The sequence below is a fragment of the Scyliorhinus torazame genome, chromosome 24 (genome assembly GCF_047496885.1).
Source record: "Scyliorhinus torazame isolate Kashiwa2021f chromosome 24, sScyTor2.1, whole genome shotgun sequence".
In the NCBI taxonomy this organism is placed as follows: Eukaryota; Metazoa; Chordata; class Chondrichthyes; order Carcharhiniformes; family Scyliorhinidae; genus Scyliorhinus; species Scyliorhinus torazame.
The window spans coordinates 38,716,669-38,724,062 of record NC_092730.1 but is presented as its reverse complement, the minus strand read 5'-3'; the positions used below and the strand labels follow the sequence as shown (position 1 = coordinate 38,724,062).

At 45.5% G+C, this 7,394-nt stretch overlaps 1 non-coding gene across 1 annotated transcript; it reads right to left on the bottom strand.

Annotated features, from left to right (window-relative positions):
* Nucleotides 1–6,104: 6,104 nt before the first annotated feature.
* On the bottom strand, nt 6,105–6,186 carry trnas-cga (transfer RNA serine (anticodon CGA)). The gene has a single exon. It is a non-coding gene; the product is annotated as a tRNA-Ser (tRNA).
* Nucleotides 6,187–7,394: the final 1,208 nt, after the last annotated feature.

The window sequence follows — 7,394 nt, the reverse complement described above, 5'->3', positions numbered from 1 at the left end:
ATGGCCACTTTTGGCAACCCCCCGAGAGTGCCCCAGTACACGCAGTTCAGGTCTCACAGACCAACATCCAAGACTTAACCCAGGCCCAGAAGGAAGACGAGACATTGAAGGGAATTTTAAAAGGAAACTTCTCAGCTCCCTGCGAAAATGTTAGGAATTCTTTAACGATCCATGATGGAATCGTTTTAAAAGATGGCATTTATGTAGTCCCCACCCAGGACAGGAACCAAATATTTTGTTATTTCCATGACGGATATGGACACCAAGGAATTGAATCCACCCTTGCCCACCTCAGACCTCTCTGCTGGTGGCCTGATTTTAAAACCGACGTATCCCATTACGTTGAAAATTGCTTGATTTATGCACAGAACAGCCCGGATAGATATGCGAAAAAAGCCCAGCTACGACACACCCGCCCTGTGAATGGCCCGTGGACAAACCTTCAGCTAAATTATATTGGTTCCCTCCACCACCCCCCCCCCCACCCTGCAGAAATGGATACAAATATGTGTTGGTTGTAAGCGATACATTTACGAAATGTGTCGAAACTTTTCCCTCAAGAACAAAGACAGCCAAGCCCATGGCAAAGATCCTAACCGAGCAAATTGGCACCAGATGGGGACTCCCCTGTAGTACTGTGTCGGACCAAGGTTCGTACTTTACAGGCAGGGTTATGAAAAACGTTATTCCCATTTTTGGTAAAAAGCAAAAGTTCCACATTGCCTATCACCCGCAGTCCAGCGGCATTGTGGAACACACGAATCGAACACTAAAGGCAACACTTAAGAAAACGGTGCAGCAGGGCAACACGACATGGCACACAGTTCTCCCATTCGCACTGATGTTTGTTCGGAACACAGTGTCGAGTTCAACAGGATATACCCTGAGAAAATCGCACGTCCACATATACTCTCATAACCGGACGACCCATGAAGTGTACCGAGTATTTATTTGGATTTGATTTGGCCAGCGCCGCAGTCCCCACCCTGACCCATGAGAAAGCAGTCCAGCACATGGTAGAAAATATTAAAGCAGCACAAGTCACTGCAGCTGTTCGACTCGGTGCAAAATGAAAGCAGAGTAAAGCCTGCTTTGATAAGACGGTACACCCAACAGAGTATACAGTCAGACAGCAAGTAATGGTCACCTTATACAACCACAGCTCATTCCTCTCCCCTAAATTTGCAAGTCCCTATTCAACCTCGGAGAAAGTAAGCCCCCCAGTTTGTGAAATCACGTATCCGAACGGAAAATCAGGATGGTTCCATGCAAATCAGCTTAAGGTTTATGGAACCCAGTGCAGCCACTCGCACCACCTCTCGTCGGCGATGGCAGACAATGAAGACTCGCCCACTGACAACCCAATCCCCCCTCCCCCAGCAGCAGCAGCACGTCCACACACACAACCTTGACCCGGCGCCTAGAATCAAATTTCACCCTGACGCTTGATTCTGCTGACAGCGACAGCACAACTGAAGCCCATGAGAAAACCGAACAATGGACACACAGACCAGACCCCAGTCTTTGCAGCCCCAGAGACACCGATCAGGATACATTCATCCCCTTCGTGACGATTTATTTGCCCACACCGGAAACTGACCCACCACAGGCCGATAGGGACAACCGCCTTGCCCAGACCGCCATATGGAACATGAAACACTGGCAAAGCGATCATTCCTGTCGTCTGACACGGAATGATGAAATGGACCCCACATCGGCAAACGCGGTGTTAGCACGGAAACTCTACACGCGAGTTTGGCACCTGGGAGATGCTGATGACTCCATGTCTGACTCCCACCATGGTAACCCCTTTGAAACCCTTTTCAGAATGGAACCTTGAGGTGTCCAGATGATGGGAGACAGGAACCGATTGAGATTTATGGTGTCCTATACTCTGATGGAACCCGCCCGCTTTTGTTCTTTACTTTGTTTTTAAATGATGTGTATTCTCTCTTGTACGATTTTGTGTCAGCCTCACGAATACTTTCCTGATACAGTAATAACTACTCTTCTGACGCCACATGGCAGTTAAGAAAACAAATTTCCAAATTCGTACCGCTCTTGGAAGGTCACTCAGGCAGTGGAGTAACGGCATTTATCGACGCCCTGCCTGAGGACCCCTTATACAATTGGTCAGCCAAGATCGGGGAGTGGTGTAAAGGCACTGGTCACCACCCTACCCGGGGATTCCACCCATTCTTGCCCTGCCGCGGATCATACGCACTCCATTCGGAGAATTATTTTCGAATCTCTTTGCTGTTCTTTTTCATTCCTGTGGTTTAAAGAATGCATTTTGCCACAACTTTGCCCCTTTCAGGCAACCCTTCGGTTGTTATCCCCCACCTACTATTTACATGTCAGAATCACTTCGTTGGAAAAACGAGTTTGCAGAGGACGGAGAAATTGTTCGTCCACTCAGCCCATCAAACACCAGCTGCGAGACTGCTCGCACTGTGACAGAATTTGTTTTTCGGATGTCTTGTCTCCGCAAATAGTTGGTATACAAATAAAATGAGGGAGTCACATATGGTGACGATTCGAACGGGAAATTGACGTTAAGGAGAAACAGACAGACAAACGAGATGTTAAGCAACAAGATAATAACAGACATTTTGCTTGCTCCCCGAAGAAGATAGGAAGATACCTACAGACGGAGAAAAGTCTGAACAAGATGAAGACGACCCTGATGATCTGCATCATGACCGTAGCTGGAACAATACAGTTGCGCGAGTTACCTACCTCTACCTCCCTCACCACAGAGGCCCCGAACACGACTACCCAACACAACAACCCCAGCCTGGACACGACATCACACATAGACCCAGCCACCGATACCCCCACATGGTGTGAGAATCTGATTAAATGGTACTCCCTGTCAAAAACAGTAGAAGCCTTACTAGTGATAGCCATATTCTGCAGAGTCACCCAGACAATCAGATTGCGGAAATGGAGAAGGAGAGCCTCCTGCCCTCCAGTATACACAGTTAGAGTCCCTATCCTCGGACTCCAGCAAACCCCACACTCTTTCTGAACTTTTTTATTTCATAAATTCCGCAGTTGTTGCTTCGTTAATAAAGTTAATTTTCTGTATATGAATGTTAGTGATATGAAGAAATGTGATACTGCTATTGGATTTTTGTGCTGCAAGATAAGTTCTTTGATTGTTAAATAGCAGCATGAGGGTAGTTTACTGAGACACAGTTAGAGGTTCTCCTTTTATATTATTTATAAGGAGAATGGAATATAGGATTGAATGTTAAAAGGCCCCTTAGGAATATTTAGGTACGTGTTGTATCAGGGAGATTTAGGTAAATTCTTTCGACCCGTGGCACAGAGTAGGGTAGAACCTGTCCTTGATTGAGGGTACCCGGCATTTCAGAGATCAGGAGAAGACCCAGTATTGTGATCCTTCACGCTTCGCGGTGAGGATCAAGAGGACGAAGTGTAGCCATCTGGAATGGCCACTTACAACTAGGGACAGAGAAACGCGCAAAGCCTAGCGGGTAAAACGGACAAGGCAAGGCTCAGGCAGGCTCAGAGCCTGAGATGTATATTTGCAAGCAAGAAATCCAGACGTTATCGAAACTCCGACCAATTAGCATTTTGATGCGGCCGATTAGCATTTGATGGCCCATCTTCTCCAAAACAAAGGACTGGTACTCGAGCGACCGGTACAGTCCCAGACATTTCAGCGCCACTCCCTTTTCAGGGGAAGCGTAAGCAACCGGGTCAGTGACCGCTTGGAACACGGCCAGCCATCCAGGTCCTCGCCAACTTATTGGTTAGGAATTGAACACAGTGATCAGGGATCACCCAATTAGTGGGGCCCAAACTGAAGGACCGCCAAAAGAACACGAAGCCCCCAAGTATAAGTAGAAGAGTTTGCCAGATATTCGTCCTCTCTTGGACCTGGCGCCCCGGCCACGACCATTTCCAAGTGCAGTAACACCAGAAGTAAGTGCAAGTTTAACGCTCGCTACCAGACGAATGAGCCGAGCTGAGCAGCACTTATTTCTCCAGACTCGAGTGTTCCAGAATCGGACAGCAGCCACTGTTCCTCTGACCTAAGCCGGGTGCCTGAAGTTAAGTACAGGTTGTCTTAGTCGATAGGTGTAGTTAACTAGCAGTGTTTATGTTGCATGACTAATTGTGTGTAAATAAAGTACCCTTGACCTTGAACTAACTAACTGGTGTTTGGCTCTTTGATCAATAGCCGGTTGAACCTTGTGGTGGTATCATTTGATACCTGGCGACTCTGAGCATTAGAACATAGATATCAAAAGAAAGGTGGGCAAACTTATTGATTGCCATAATTGGAACAGCGTCACAGAAAAGACAGGAAAAGAAAAGGCAACATCTTTCCTTCAGTTTTCAATCAGGTCAAAACACATTGATACACAAAGCAGCTCAACACAAACAGATTGAGAGATAACAGAAATAAATACACAATTATTCTATTATTCAACGCACTCTCATGCTCCTACACATAAAATTCAAATGCAAACGTCGCAATAGTAATCATAAATATTGTTTTATTTAGAGCTTGATATTATCCAATACCTGCAACAGCTACGTTGAAGATGTCATCGGAGTGCGTTCTTCAGCGGGAGGAACTCGAAGATTTTATATTCTTCTGTCATTTGTCGCATCCATTCTGCAATTTAGATTTGCGGAGATATGAAAAAGGAATATGTGAATTCCTCGGCTAGAACGAAATAAACTGATATGTGCCAGTAGAATACAGGCTGGAAATGCAATAAATAGTAGACGCAGAGGCAGTCAGTAAAGATGTGCGGGGTTACACAACAGCCTCACATTGCAGGACCAGTGGGAAATTGGTGTACTTTGCAGATGGTGAGAAACGATAGACCTTGGAGGAGCAAAGGGATTGGAGACCCTTGTTTCGGAGTCATTCACCGTCAGTGGAAATATCCGATTCCTAGTTTCTCGTTCTCAACTTCCAGGCTGTCATATCAGAGGCGACATTCATTCCTCCAGTCCATTGTCTGGGCAAATCGCTCCAATGAGCTGCTGTAATTAATTGAAACATCGATTCCCTAGCGGGCAGAGTGGGGCTATTCGGTCCATTAAGTGGTGACCGACCCTCCGAACGAGCATCATACCGTTCCCGTACCAGCCTCCCCGAACAGGCGCCGGAATGTGGCCACTAGGGGTTTTTCACAGTAACTTCATTTGAAGCCTACTTGTGACAATCAGCGATTTTCATATTTCATATTTCATTTCATACCCTGTCCATGCCCTGCCCATAACTCCACCTAATGACTGGAAAGTACAGGCCTAGTAAACATGGCCCATCCAACTAAGCTGCAGATGGTTGAAGTGTGGAAGGTAGCCGGTGCAGTCCCACTGCCTGCTCGCACCTCGTTCTATTCATCCATTAGCCTTTGATTTGAACAATAAAATGATATCCAGACATTTTGCTCATTTGTCGGCGAGATCAGCGGCCATTAAGAACGGCAGATAAGTCTTGCCGTTCGACACATTTTCACGAAAGTTCCTTTGACATTTTTGTGTTTTACACCACCTCACAGCTTTCCATGGAAGGCATAACTTATGACAACGAAACTTGCGTGAATTTGTAAATTGCATGAGCAAAGGAAGACACGTTGTCATCAGGATTCGAACCTCCGCGGGGAAAGCCCAATGGATTTCTAGTCCATCGCCTGAACCGGCATAGTGGGGAGCACCGCCGTTTTCCCGGTGGTTAACCAGCGTTCGATTACCGGCCATTGTTGCGCCGATTTATTTAGAAATTTATGCGAGCTGGTCAATTTCAAAATAAGAGAACAAAAAGATCTAACAAATGACAGGCAAAAATAAATTTGAAGCTTTGTTATCATCGATTTTCACAATTCTGGTGCCCGGTGAAGTTAATATGAACGTGACTGAGGTTGTGAAACTATCCTGACAAATAAGAAAATTCAGAGCGAAAGCAGAATGAGAAAAAGGAAGGTTCTTCTGTCATGACACAGACATTTAATCCGAATACATTGAATGAACAAGAAATTCAAATTGATACTTAGACTGACATCGTGTTCTGCAAACAGATTGCTCCAAACGAAGTAAAGATTTCGGATCATAGCCGCTGCGAGTAGGGTGCGAACCTACGCGGGGAAACCCCATTGGATTTCGAGTCCAACGCCTTAACCACTCGGCCATTGCAGCTGATCGCTCGCTTGTCGAAAGCATTGTAAAATGCACTCCAGGTATTCCAGTAATGCAATGAACGGTGTCCCAGTCTTTATCTGGGAAGGGTAGAATTAACATGGAAAAAGACCATGAGATTTGGGGCAACGCCTTGAGCTGCACGAAAATCTCACCTTCCATAACGCACTGTTCTACTTTTGTGTCACAATATCAGTTGCAAAGGAAATATGCGATAAATTGATGTTTTTTGAATGGACCAGTACATAACTTCCCAGTCTCGGTCAAAATTAAAGTAATGGAATCGAAGAATCTGACAACACAGAAAGAGACCTGCGCAGACCGAGTGGTCACGTGATGACTGGGTTATCAGGAAGTTCCACCAGATTTCTGTGTGAAGTGACCGCAGCAGGTCTACCACATGGACTCAACGATAAATTCCTCGACGTCAGACGCCGTTTCCATCCGCTGCAAAGAGGAAGCTGATGTTTTCACCCTGTCAATAATCACTGTGAATATTTCCATTTCAGTTCTGTTTTTGATGATACCCTTTTTCCCAGATCACAGAAAATACACGGAAAGCTCCAGCTGCCGGACATGGTCATTTTCGATGTCGCAAAAGTCCTTCACATTGAGAGCCGTGAAGATTCATGGAGCATCATCCTCAAATTTAGCTGCTCACGGGCATGTGTCACATCCTCTGCCTGTTCGGCAATCACATAGAGTCAGTGATCCTCACCAAGTGAATCAACACAAACCCGGCTCAATAAGAACTGCAGACAAACAAAGGGTGCGTCATAGCACCAATTTTCTTTTCCATTTTCCTCACTACAATATTCTACATGTCACCCAGCAACTTCCCGACAGGCCTGGAGATAATCAAAGGAACGACAGGAAATTGTTCAAACTACAATCGTTTTCATTAGAAAGTAAAACACTATCTTCAGACATTGAGCTCCAGGCTGGAGGCAAAGTTTGTGTGGGTGTTCAATCAGAATCTCAGAATCAAGCAGATTCAGCACGGCTTTATGAAGGGAACGTCATGGACGACAGATTAATTGGAATTCTTTGCGGCGTTAATCACCAGGATAAATAAAGGAGACCCAAAAGGTGTAATATATTTGGATATCCAATAACGCGTTCGACAAGATGCCACACATAAGTTAACTTAATGAGATAAGAGACCATGGTTTTCTGGCTAATATATTCGGACGGTCTCCTTGGATTTT